Source organism: Podarcis tiliguerta (assembly GCF_965153285.1).
Source record: "Podarcis tiliguerta genome assembly, chromosome: 1".
NCBI lineage: Eukaryota > Metazoa > Chordata > Lepidosauria > Squamata > Lacertidae > Podarcis > Podarcis tiliguerta.
Window position 1 is genome coordinate 38,945,882 of NC_139534.1, and position 13,642 is coordinate 38,959,523.

At 42.5% G+C, this 13,642-nt stretch overlaps 1 protein-coding gene and 2 long non-coding RNA genes across 5 annotated transcripts in view; 2 read left to right on the forward strand and 1 right to left on the reverse strand.

Annotated features, from left to right (window-relative positions):
- LRP1B (LDL receptor related protein 1B) overlaps window positions 1–13,642 on the forward strand; it is a 728,211-nt gene that overhangs the window by 412,143 nt on the left and 302,426 nt on the right. The window lies entirely within an intron of this gene.
- Window positions 892–5,855, reverse strand: LOC310664890. Its single transcript, XR_014505098.1, has 3 exons — window positions 5,669–5,855; window positions 3,232–4,310; window positions 892–1,260 (listed from the first exon to the last, which is right to left on the reverse strand). It is a non-coding gene; the product is annotated as an uncharacterized lncRNA (long non-coding RNA).
- On the forward strand, window positions 1,603–5,662 carry LOC310665012. The gene is made up of 4 exons (XR_014505144.1): window positions 1,603–1,667; window positions 1,915–1,999; window positions 2,831–4,318; window positions 5,521–5,662. It is a non-coding gene; the product is annotated as an uncharacterized lncRNA (long non-coding RNA).

The following is a 13,642-nucleotide window of genomic DNA, read 5'->3' on the forward strand; positions in this document are numbered from 1 at the left end:
GTGTATGTTCCAGCTTATTTCCCCCAAATAATATAAATAATAAGTCAGATTCTATTTATGAAATATGAAAAATAAGACACATATTTGTCACAATCTATTTTTTATGATCCTTTGGGCAATCCCACAGCACTCCCTCTGAAAGAAACGAAATAAGTAGTTTTATTTATATTTAGAAGACCAATTTCAATTTCAGTTCCCTTTTTCCCCCATTGAGAGGTTTCATTGCTTTTGATATATTTTACGTCCCTGTTCAACTGCCTTTTTATTTGCAAAGTAGTTATGAATTCTAAGAGAATATGCCTGTGGGGGGCGGGAATCATATATTTAATAGTTCATATTGAAAAGTGTGTGTGTTCAATATATAGGAAGGAGAGTAGTTGAGAGAATCTTCCCTCTCTCTCTTGGTTGAGATAGAGAATCTTCTCATGTATTTGTAAATCATGTGGACAGTCACTCTTCTAAGCATCACAAGCAGATGTAACCAGGCAGATGTGATGTGGTGAATACCTTACAAATGATGTAACTCTGTGGTCTCCATTGTGGCATCGCAAGATGCAATTGTGCTATTTTGAAAGTTATCTGGTGCCTGTGAAGACTGTGCCCTGTCACCAGTTCCAGTGCCTCCCTTGTCATGAGGTAGAATGCGTGGTTACTTTCGCACCCTGCTGAAAAAGGACCTAGGAAGGTAGGAGGGAAAGGAGAATGATCTGGGGAAGGCAGCAGAGGGAGGAGGAGAAAGTAGGGTGTCAGAGGAATGGAGCAGGGGGATGCAGTATCAGAGACAGAGGGAAGTCACACACCTGTCAGATCCAGTGGAACAGAGTCCCTTGAAAAGGTGGAATTATTATTATTATTATTATTATTATTAATTAATTAATTATACCACACCTATCTGGCTGTGTTTCCCCAACCACTCTGGGTGGCTTGCAGCACATTAAAAATTGTAAACATTACACATTAATAATTTCCTGATACAGGGTTGGCTTCAGATGTCTTCTAAAAGTCAGATAGTTGTTTATTTCCTTGACATCTGGTGGGAGGGTGTTCCACAGGGCAGGCACCACTACTGAGAATGCCCTCTGCCTGGTTCCCTGTAACCTCTCTTCGTGCAGGGAGGGAGGTGCCATAAGGCCCTCGGAGGTTGACCTTGTGTCCGTGCTGAACGATGAGGGTGGAGACGCTTCTTCGCACACACGCTCCAGCCACCAGCAGTCGCTATTGACTGAACTGTAAGAATCACAGATCCAGTGCTCATAGGTTCTGCCGTGGTGCAAATACATAATCAGATTCACAGAACCATATAGATTCTCATAATGTCTGATAATTCCCTCAGAACCACCATCAACTCATAGCCTCCTATGTGTGGATATTTTCTTCTGTTGTTTGTTGCTGGTTTTGACGTACCATGGAAAAATCATGAAGCTCGGTTAGGATTTATGCCTTGGAGCAATGTTTTTTTTAGTGCTGGCAATTCTGGATCTCTGGTTTTTATTGTGTGTACCAATGTAAGCTTTAATCTGTTACACTTTGTGGGGGGCATAAAAATATGCAAATTTAAAGGGATCCGCAACACACATCAGCTGCCATAGTCCCCCCCCGCCCCCAAATAGCTAGTAGAGGAAAATGAGCTCCTTGTTCCTTTGCACCTGCTCTCTTCTGGTGGCGTAGTGGTTAAGAGCGGTAGTCTCCTAATCTGGGGAACCTGGTTCATGTCTCCGCTCCTCCACATGCAGCTGCTGGGTGACCTTGGGCTAGTCACACTTCTCTGAGGTCTCTCAGCCCCACTCACCTCACAGAGTGTTTGTTGTGGGGGAGGAAGGGAAAGGGGAATGTTAGCCGTTTTGAGACTCCTTCGGGTAGTGATAAAGCGGGATATCAAATCCAAACTCTTCTTCTTCTTCTTCTTTTTGGAAGAGTTAAATAAAAATGGTTTTCAGTGCAACAGTTGAAGACCAATGGTTAAAATAGCAAGACCCTTGCCCACTTGTAGAATTGCAGAGTTGAAGGGTGTTGCGCGTCGAGGTCCGCAAGACACCCCCCCCCCCCAAGAAAAACACAATTGACACTTAATTTTTGTTTAAGGTTTTTGGCATAATTTTGGCCACAACTTTATTCAAATTACAGCAATGTGAGTGGTTGCTTAGGCATTGGTAGCACTAACTGACCCCGCCCGGGGACAGCTCTGACATTCGCACCCCCTGCAAAGTCAGCAAGGGTAAGTCACCTGGGGAGAGAGACGGGACTGGGAACCATGTCTCACCTCTCCCCAGAATGCTCCCAGGGGCTTGTGTGGCCCTAGCCCCTTGCCAGGGGGTTTCGGACAAAAGCATGGGGAGCACCTGGGTTCCTTTAACAGAAAATCCTTGAAGCAGAAGCAGCAGCAGCAGCAGCAGCAGCATTTCGGAGGGGCAGGCACAGCCGAATCCATACCCCTCCACCAACCAATTCCAAGACCAATGCCTAACCGCAAACCTTACAAGTTGTGACGATTTGCTACGCAGTAGGCAAAAACCAAGTGGCACACACTAATCAGCCAAATGGACAAAATTCCTACCAGGCCCCTGCCCCAAAGCAGATGACCCCATGACAGGCATAGCAAGGTCAAGCAAACAGCCTAAAATTAGGGAAGGGAGATCCGAAGTAAGCAGCGAAAAGAGGAAGTTCTTTGTTGCGAGCATTGTATTTAACAAATAGGGCTGTCAATCAGCAAATGGCAACATCTAGATTTCCCCAGTAACAGCCCGCCCCTGCTTAAAGGATGGCCAAACCATTTGCCTAGTAACAGTGAGGTGTCTTGTCAGCCCCGTCCGCAACCTGTGCTCTCCGTGAGGGAGAACACACTTTTTCCAACAAAAGTCAGAGTCTGAGGCATGGTGGTATGGTCTACAAAGCCAGTTAAAGGGGGTTAGTAGTGATCAGAATACTGGGAAGACAGTGTAGGGTAGTGTTTAGTTTTGGACTAGGACATGAGAGAACGGGATTCAAATCCCCACTCAGCCATTAAGCTTACTGAGTGACCTTGGACTAGTCACTGCCCCTCCACCTAACATACCACACAGGGTTGTGTTGTGGCACTAAATGTGGGGGAGAAGAACCATAAAGGCCACCTTGAGATCCTTGGAGGAAAAAGGTGGGGTATAAACACAATAAATAGGTAAGAAAGATTCTTACACATTTCCCCTTGATTATTAGGAACCAAAGTGGCAACTGAATATCCCAAAGAACAATTACATTAGAGGTCAATGAGAATGATGCATCTCTTCATTGTAGTATAGTCTGGGAATGGGTTGACTTCATTCAGCGTGCCTGTGTATCTGACCCTCATTGCTGCCTCCTTTGAGACTTCTTTGACAAATGCATGTCTCCTAATCTGTAAAAAGCCATGACACTCTGTAGTTAATGTTAAGAACTTTTGCTCCATCGTAGGTTTGGCCATATATCAACCTTTCTAGCCTATATCTCTGAAGCTGAGCAGGGATACGGTGAGGACCATAACATTTATTAACATGGTGCCCACTATTAATAAGCCTCAATGCCTTTCTCAGTGAAAAACTGTTAGCAATTTCCCCTTCATATATTTTTTAAAAATATGACTGCTGCCTCACTCTAAAAAATACAAGTGGCTCAAATGGATTCATCTGAAGGATATGCCACATGCTTCCTTGATTTATGACCAATGTTCTTGTTCCTTTCTTTCCCCTTTCTTCTCTCTCTCTTCATGGCAAGTGCCTGGAAAAGTCAGGGACTCTGCAGGGAGAACAACAGAAATGGTGAATAGATTTAGTAGGATATTTGGAAGTGAAAGGCATTACACAAAATACCTTTCTTGGCTTTTCAACTTCACACAGTGAAGTTTGATAGGATAAAATATAGTTATTAATCAAGGTTATAGCACTTTTACAGCCCAATCCAATGCTTGTTTTCTTGGTAGCCTCACTCAGTTCAACGGGACGTCCACCCTGCAAAATATGCAACATTAGGCTGAAATCCTATACCTAGTTACGTGGAGTAAACCCTATTGAAGATAATGGAATTAACTTATGAGTAGACAAGTGTGCTGTTAGTGTACAAAGTGTATCACAGTCTTTTTATTGTTTTCATTATAACTGAAGCCAAACAATGGGAATTTGCTCACGGCAAGTCTCTGGCTCAAGAAGACTTTGATTTTCCAAATCCAAGTTCAGCAATTCTGTTGACTTGATGAGACCTCAGTGGTCTTGAATATCCATCTCCTGGTATAATTTGGTAGATCGACAAGCTCCTCGGTTGAAATAAAACTCTGCCGGATTAGTTCTCCACCCAAGGAGGAGCTAGAAGAGTCAAGTGATGTGTTCAGTTCAGTGCAATTATGGTCCAAATAAAAGCCTCAGAAAGCTCTTAATAACAGGCAAGCACCCTTGCCCTTTCCCAGATGAGTGTTGTGTAGTAGATGGCAGAAGGACTTCTTTCTGATTCTGTAAATTGCATGCCTCAAAGACAAGATGTAAACTAATTTATCACTGTCCCACTGAATTGCAGGCTTCAGCTGATCAAGGAGGATTTTGTGATCAATGGTGTCAAATGCTAAAGAGATGTCAAGGAGCAGCAGCCAATTAACCTTACCTGATTTAGTGACAATCAATAGGGCACTTGTGACCATTAATGATGGCATTTTCTATAGAATGGGCTCCAATGGAAATGAACCTAATACTAAAAAGATCAGCTGGACTTTGAAAGTAGCCTGAATGTAGTGTGTTAGGAAAACTATCAAAAAGAACAAAGTCTTCCAAGGCAATACAAATATTGCTGCTATTTTCTTCTTCTCAACAGTAATAACTCTCTCAGGGTTGTGATATCCCGACTTTCTGTTAGGTCTATCAGTTATTACTTAGGAATTTCTAGGTTCCTTTGCCACTCTGAAAATGACAACCTTTTCATTTTCTTTACCAGAAGTGATGGCATGTATGTTATAAGTTTTGCTCCAAGAAAATGTTATTAGATTGTATCATATAAGGAATTATTTTATAGTAATATAATCTCACTCAAATGGGAATTGATGTGTGTTTTATTTCTGTTTCTGTGGGCAATGGAATAGAAAAGAGAGAGAAGTTGTTTTCTGATTTTGTTGTTGGCAATATAGGGGCGAGCTTGTTAACGATTTCACAAAATATAAAATTGGGTAAAAATACAAAAAAAATGATTCCATTCAGAGAATCTTTAAGTACTTTGGAAAATACATTATCTGACCAATGGGAATATGAAAGCATCATAGTGGTATAGTCATTTAGGAAAGTTTTCTGGAATTTCTGTCTTTCCTGAAGTGTAGCTACCAGTGTGTTGGACCAGCACAAGTAATGCAGAAGGGGGGGGGGGGAGAGAGAAGATCCAAATTATCTCTGTAGATCTTGATAACATAAACTGTGAAGAATCTATCTTTATGAGGGGACACCTATATGTAAGAACAAGTAATGGCTAGTATGGTGGGACGGTGCCACTGAGCTATCCACCCCAAACCACATGGCTGCCACTTACCTGTGGGAGTGGGGGGCGTAGGTTGGCATTGAGGATGGGGCTGCGAAGGAGCCAATCCAACACTGACTCTGGTGTTCCCACTCAGCCCCAACTTCACTTTGCCCCACCCCATCTAGGTAAGCAGCAGCAACATCAGTGTTGGGAGGGCAACACTCACCCACTGCACCAGAATGCTGTTCAGCTGGAAACAAAGTATGTGTTGTATTTGGTTTAGTGTGTTGAGAGGGAAATCTGGTCTTCTAATCCTAACTAAAGTCAGAAAGATGCATTTTTTGTTGCTGAGCTGTTGACTAGGTAACTTGTGAGGCTTCTCAGATTTTATATGGTTCACTAGAATTCAAAAAGTTTGAACGTGATAGGTCGTTTATCAGACATTCCATTTAAACTTACTGGTTTTGGAATTCTTGTGTGAAGCTGGTGATAGGTTAAAGGGTTCTTACTGGAGAGAATAAAAGGGCAGGTTCAGCACAGTTTAAGGACAGTCTTTGGAAGACTGTGAAGAGATTCATTGAGGGTCTAAAGAAGATACTATAAAGAGGCAAGAAACAAGCTTAAAGATTGATTCTGGAACTCAGAGCTGCAGCAATATTTTGTGCATGTGGCTAAGAGTCTGCATATAATCATTGAAAGATGGGATCTTGTGTGTATGTGTATTATATACAGTGCTTTTTTTCGCAGTTTGGAACAGTCGGAAATACTGGGAAAGGGCTGCTTACTGCCAGCTTTGCGGGGAGTGAAGGCTGTGGTCTGGTTTGGCTGCAGCAAGTTGGAATATCCTTCTAGTTCTGGTGTAATGGCGGGAAGATGCAATTCCCTCCTCTGTTGGGTACACAGGCTGCTGGGGCTCGCCAGCCATTGTAGTCAATTGTGGGTAAGTTGGGGGAGGCATGGTATGAGGAGAAGACCAGAGGAAAGATTTCCCCTCTCTGGTCTGCTCCCTGGCTCTAAACGCAGCAGGCCTAGCTATAGAAGTCTTCAGTTACCATATTTGGGGCCAGGAAGTAATTTGCCTTCAGACAAATTGGACCTGTCTGGGATTTTTGCGTACTTCATAGCAATTGTCACAACCAGATGGCAGATAAGGCACTGGGTTGAATCCTTAGCCAGAGTGAAGCGGGGTGTAGCCCCTCTGCCCCTCAAATTCAGGGTATCCCCTTAAGGGATCCATGGGGGAGGTGCTTTTGTCCAGACACTTGGGGGGGGGGGGCTGATGAGCCATAGCATCCTCCAAAATGGTGATCTTGAGGAGGTCACCTTGTTTTGATGTACAGTATAGGGCGATCATAAACCGTGGTTAACCTTGCAAAAAATAACCAACCAGCAGTCAGGTTGGTTGATCCAGGGTAGACATCACATCTGTGAACTGCCTGGAGATCTTATGATGGCGTATAAATATAATCAATCAATCAATCCTATGCCTATGCCAAAACCTGCTGACATCAATAAAGTTGTAGCTTGTTTAAATCCCATTTGGCTATCCTGTAGTTATCTAAACCTTATAATGCTTTGGCCCTGCCTCCTGCAGCTTTACTGCACCTGTAAAACAAACCAGAGACCTTCAGAGTTTGATGACAGTGTTGAGATTGTACATTAATTTACTCAATTTGAAGGTAGCTGGTAGGACTGTGAAACCCCAGCCACATAAGCTTGCAGAATGTGAACTTGCAGAATATATAGAAAATAAAGCAACAGAGGATATGGGTGCTCAGTATAGTTGCAAGTTGGCATCTAACTAGGGTTATTTGGTGCTCAGAGGTGTGTATTTCTGATGCACTCAGTGGCACTGTCCTTTAGCTGTTTTGTGCATACAGAAAAAGTTCTATTTAGTATGTAACAAATATCTTAATAGAATGTGGATGTTTATCAATAAAAGCTGTAGATGCTAAATAAAAGCTGTAGATGCTAAATATGAAATGGAGAAAACTGTGTTTTCTTGGTTGGAAGTGAGAAACATTTTAGCCAAGTCATTTTTTCTGGTTTCATGTGTACTCCATAAAGTTCCTTTATTTTTATTTTTTAAGGCAATGATTTTTGTGAGTTGTTATGCTGTGCCATGGATTGCAAAGTTACAGTTGTCCCCATTCATGCATATTTTTTGCCTGATACTGCACTGCACCATCAATACTGCACGGTCCTAATACCCCTAATAGCCAAGTCAGAAAGAATTGGTTTCAAACATAATTTTTATGTCGGTGGCAAAGCAGTAGGATTTAATGTGGGGTATTTTAATACATTTGGACCAGAAGGGACTGAAATGTTTCGAGGTGCTGTGAACAGGGCAAAGATGCTGCTCTTACTTTGAATTGGTGCACTAATATCATTCCAGCTACTGCAAAGTGCTGGTCTTGAGAGGGGCAGCGACAAAGCCATGAAAAACTTATTCAAGGAATAACTTGTGCTCCTTTTGATGCCGAAAGCATTCAGCGGTGAACATCAGCACAGCTGCAGTTTAAACATTGCGAAAATATTCATGTCATCTTTGTAATAATCTGATGGAGCATTTAAGCTGTCCAGTTGTGAAGGTCCTTGACACTGAATAAAGATAAAGACATAAAAAGCGCAGCAATAAAGAGCAAGCTATACAATGATGACATCCAGTGCCTTGGGATATCGTATTAGCCTCAAAAACCTGAAGCACATGCTCCCAACTAGAGGGAAATGATAAGAAAAAAATACTCCTTAGAGATCCCAGACCTCCTGCCAATACTGATGCTTAGAATTAAAGCCATTTGCTGTTATGCTTCACTTAACCTTCCGGATTGAAGATCAAAACTTTATAAAACTGTTAAGTGCTTGAAAAAATAACTCCAAAGCAATGTTGAACCCTGTGCACTTAAAATGCAAAGCACTCAGTCTCCTCCTGTGAGACAGAAACAGGATCAGCACTGGCTTCATAAAACTGATTCTCAATGTGATCTGAGAGTTGTAAAGGATAATCCTCCTGTTTGTCCCTCTGTCTCTTCTGTCTCTCTGTCTCTCTGTCTCTCTCTCTCTCTCTCTCTCTGCTGTTTGCCATCTATGCAGATACCCAGTTGAGTTCTCTTATACTGGGTGGTTTAGAAGATTGATGGCCGGAATCCCAATTTTCCTCAGATGTTTAGAGTGATGATGATAATAATAATAATTTTATTATCTATACCCCGCCCATCTGGCTGGGTTTCCCCAGCCACTCTGGGCAGCTTCCAACAGAGGACTAAAAACAGAATAAAACGTCAGTCATTAAAAACTTCCCTAAACAGGGCTGCCTTCAGATGTCTTCTAAAGGTCAGATAACTGTTTATGTCCTTGACATCTGATGGGAGGGCGTTCCATAGGACAGGCACCACTACCGAGAAGGCTCTCTGCCTGCTTCCCTGTAACTTTGCTTCTCGCAGTGCCAGAAGGCCCTCGGCACTGGACCTCAGTGTCTGGGCTGAACCATGGGGGTGGAGATGCTCCTTCAGGTATACAGGACTGAGGCTATTTAGGGCTTTAAAGGTCAGCACCAACTCTTTGAAGGTCAGAAAGTTCTTGTGTGGGGAAACTCCATCTGCAATGCAGAACTGCTTTGCAGCACACACTGTTATGAGCTTAAAAGCAGTTTCACATAATAGATTTGACATTTGAATTGACAGTGCTGTTTTGCCCTCCCCAATATAAACTTATTCACTCTAAGATCTAGAAATCATTCTAACTGGATGAGGTACTGAGCCTTTAGGCTCTCTGTCTATATAGGTTATAAGATATTCTTCATCCATGTTTCATTCTACGTTTTTAGGAACAATTATTCAGCAATATTTTTAAAGTGCTAGTTTCTGCCTGTGTGCAATCATCCAGTTTTTAAATCTTAGGTTTTGTTGCATGTCTAAAAGTGCAGTGATTTCAATGCAAATGTATGTTGCCGAATCAACTGTTTAGCTGTGTTCAGGTAGTTTTTTATTAATTTGATTAAGGTGTGGGGCACAAATAATAGAATTACTACTACTACTACTACTACTACACATACCAGTGAGTCACCCTGGGGGTCCAAATTCATGGCCTGACATCACATGGGGGAAGTGTGTTGCTGCTTGCTTCCCATTTTGAGAGAGAACACTGATAATTTCTTTGCTGATCTACAGCACAGCCATCTAAGTACAGTTTATGTCCAGTTGGGAGTGTGCGATTTAATCTGACTCTTCACTCTCAGGTGGTTCAGAACCTCTCTTTGAAGTAATTTCGTACAAATTACTTTCCACTGTGCTGTATAATGAAGGGAAGCCTTTGCGAGTATTTCTGACTTTTTACAAAAGAGGGTCTCCTGAAACAAAACTCCAAAGGCATCAAAAATCCGTATAATGGGATCTATAGAAACTTTTAGAAATTGCCATTTATATACTAATTGTTTGTGGCTCCTTGTCTTTAGAATATCCTCATCAAAGAAGTTTACTTGGCATTATCCCCCCTCCCACTAGTTTTCTTTCAAATTTCTATACAGTATTTTTGCTGCCCTATATGACCTGTTTGTTTGGTTTTTATAATTAATATTTATATTTTGTCTGCAAAGCAGAAGATATGGCAATAGAGGGTCTAGCAATGTTTTAAATTTAGTAAGTATTGCTCACAGAATTAACTATGTGGAAGAACATCATCCATATGAACCTTGACCACAGAACTACAGTAGCTGTGGAGATAACAGAAGATTGTAATATTTATTTCGTTAAGACACTTATAAATCCCTTCCTCCAAAAGAGCTAAGAGGGATGTGTATGTATACACTGTGCAACATAGACATCAATAAAAATAGTAACTAAAATTAAAGTACTAACACACCATTAAAAAATAAGTAGAACATTAAATAGCATGAGAGCCAATATGGAACGCCGTAGGTCCCCATAGCAATGTTACTATGGGTTCAAAGAGGAGTTTCCACATGTTACTCTCTGGCAGTGATCCTGGAGGCAGGATCCTCCCACTGTACCTCCCACTGTAACACAGTGCCCTCAGCCCCCATGGACACTATAGGATGATATTGTGGTCTACAATAATCAAAGCCAACAAGAGGCTAAGGAAAATTAAGAATAGTATTTTTCCATCTCCCTCCAGGTCATCAGTCAGATGGCTTTGGTGCTGAAACTGGGCCAGAAACTGCTTCATCCTGGTGTGCCTACAGTTGCCCAGCCCACCATCCTCTCAAGCACCTTACTCAAAAAAGGGATGCTAATAATTGCCTGGGGCTGATGGGGCCATAGTCCAAACCTTCAGGAGGGCACTATGTTGGTGAAGGCTGTCATAGTATTATAGCGTATTTCACTTATACGCAAGGAAACAGTGATGCACACCTGGAGACATGGGATAGAATCTGGAACTGAGCAAAGTAATTACCCTGCTTGCCTAAGTTTCTAACTTATTCATGCAACAACTAATAGAGCACATCTGTCTTCTTCATGTATTTCACATTATCTTAAATGTGAATCATTTTGCTACTGTGTTGGCCTTTGACTCTGCACAGCTATGACTGGTAAGCAAGCTTATGAATCTCAATTCATATCTCCATATCTATTCTCCATGGTATATTTACCATGGCAGAGTTATGGGACCAGGTGTGTGACCAAAGATCATTACATTTTGTCGCATTTTTCATGGTACAATAGGTAAATCTCATAAAAAGGCCGACAACTGTACAATAAGAACCGCCTGCATTATTTCAAACCAGCAATTGAATTCTATCAATCATAGTATCCTTTGCTGTCAGGAAAGAAAACAAGAGAGAGTTATGCTGCAGAAACGACAAAAAGCTTAGGGCAAATTAAATTAGATCATACCGCCTAATCTGCAAAAGAAATGTACCTGAAAAATGGGTAATATAAAATGGCGGGGGTAGGGGAGAAACAACACGGAGCTTACAGCATATAATTGATAAAGGTCTAGACATTAGAGTATCAAATAATAAAAAGAACATGAATAGATACAATCACATCCATGGAAACACAAGCCAGGCAAAGAAAATCTGAATATGCAAATGATATTAGAATATGTATGGTATACAATTAGAATGCGATTTCTGAGAAGAGCTGTGTTAGTAATCTGTCCTAAAGTTCTTTATACTCTTCAAGGGCAACATGGTACTGAACAATTCTTGCTTGTAAAGCAGAAGATGATGTCTCAGCATAATGTAGTAGGTCATTTTAAATGGGGGAAAAAGATACTGCAATATAATTCTATCATATGCAACGTGTTCCATTAAAAATAACTAGAGCAGCAGCACTATAGTTCAAAAAAGCACCTTAAAAATAAACAAAATAATGAATGAAGATGTTCCTTAATACTGGCAGGAACGCGTATAGCAGCCTTTTTTACCCTCATTTGTATGGTTTACTGGGTGAAGCTTAGAGGCTAATAGAACTCCTCATGTGCTTTGCTGGCATAAATGACTTTATGTGTGTGATTTAAGACTAGCCTTTTGGATAGACATTTAATTCTGTGTTACAAAAGGGATAAATAACATATTAAATGTAAGTAACAGTGGCTACTGCATGTGCCTTTGGGAACTGAACGTACCTAAAGTTTGAGGCACCCATGATAAGAGCAAATAAGACATGCTTTAAATGTACATTTTTTGCCATTGTCCACAACCACATTTAGGAAGGACTTCAAGGGCTACCCATTGCTTCAGAACTACAAGATGATAGTGTTTTATCATTTCACAGTGTACTTGGCATAGCTGTCAACTTTCAGATTTGAAAATAAGGGATCAGCGGCCTCAAAAATAAGGGATTGGCAGCCAAAATAAGGGATCAGCAGCCTCACCTGTCCCAGGCACTCCTGTCTTCCACTGCCTCCCGCAGTTTGGTCAAACTCATGTTGGTAGCTTCGAGAACACTGTCCAACCATCTTGTCCTTATGGTTCAATGTTACTAGTGAGCAAAGCTACCCAGTCAGGATATCTTTCTCCTAACTTTTGGGGTTACGTTTCTATTTAGCTGTCCATTAATACTAACAAACGGTATCTCCCATTCATCTCTCAGATCCCCTTGTAAATCTAAAGTACTGACCTCACCACATCCTGCGGTAAAAAAATTCCCCAAGTTAATTACACATTGTGTGAAGGTAAGTGTGTGAAGCTACAGCATTCCTACTATCAGCTTAAGTGACACATTCACTCTCTCTCTCTCTCTCTCTCTCTCTCACACACACACACACACACACACACACACAGAATAGAGCCCCTCCGAGCCAAAGGCAGAAAGCCCAGCCAGCAGCCAAACAAAGCCTCAAGCGGTGGTTCCCACTGCGCAGCAACCCGGCAAAGGGATACAGCAGGGAAGTGCTGAAGGAAAGGCAAGTCCCCAGGCAACGCAGCTGATTTGATCGGAACAATGCATGCAAGCTCCACCCCCCTGTCGTTCTCAGACTCCTTATTGGGCAGCCAAGCAATGCAGTTGAGGAGCCTCCCTGGCCAGCAGGGAGCCGGGAGGGAGAGGAGCTGCTTTCTTTGAAATCTGGGAAATTTACGGGCTATCAACAATCTGGGATAGCAGCGGGAAACGTCACTGGAATATGGGAGTTTCCCACCAAATAAGGAAGGTTGACAGCTATGGTACTTGGCCCCGGGGGTGAACGAAGGTGTTGTGACACCTGGGGCGGGGCATTGCTACATAGGGCGCATGTGCGACATCACTATGTGTGACACATGTGCCGTACGTAGAGATGCCACACGTGCGCTATACATAGCGGTTTGCCGCTCGACCGCCATACGGACGGTGCCGGGATCCCTCCATTGCCGCTACAGCTGCAAACGGAGGATCCTCTACATGTGGCTGTAGCAGCAACGGAGGGATCCCACCACCATCCATGCAGCGCTCGGTCCTCCACATGCGGCTGCGGCGGCATGATGGCTGCTCACACTGCCACGAGGTGCCTTCTTGTCACCCCCCCAGACATGGCACCCGGGGCAAACCGTCCCCCCCATTGCAACGCCACTGCTTGGCCCTGGCAGCAAGGTTCCATAATACATAGCCTGTGTTGATTTCACAGCCATCTCAACATTTGTGTGAGACAGGTTGTGTGTGTGTGTGTGTGTGTGTGTGTGTGTGTGATGAATGACCCTCCCTACATTCACTAAGCTGTAGGGTTAGTTGCCCTGGTTGAGCATAAGTCCTGCAAGAAGACA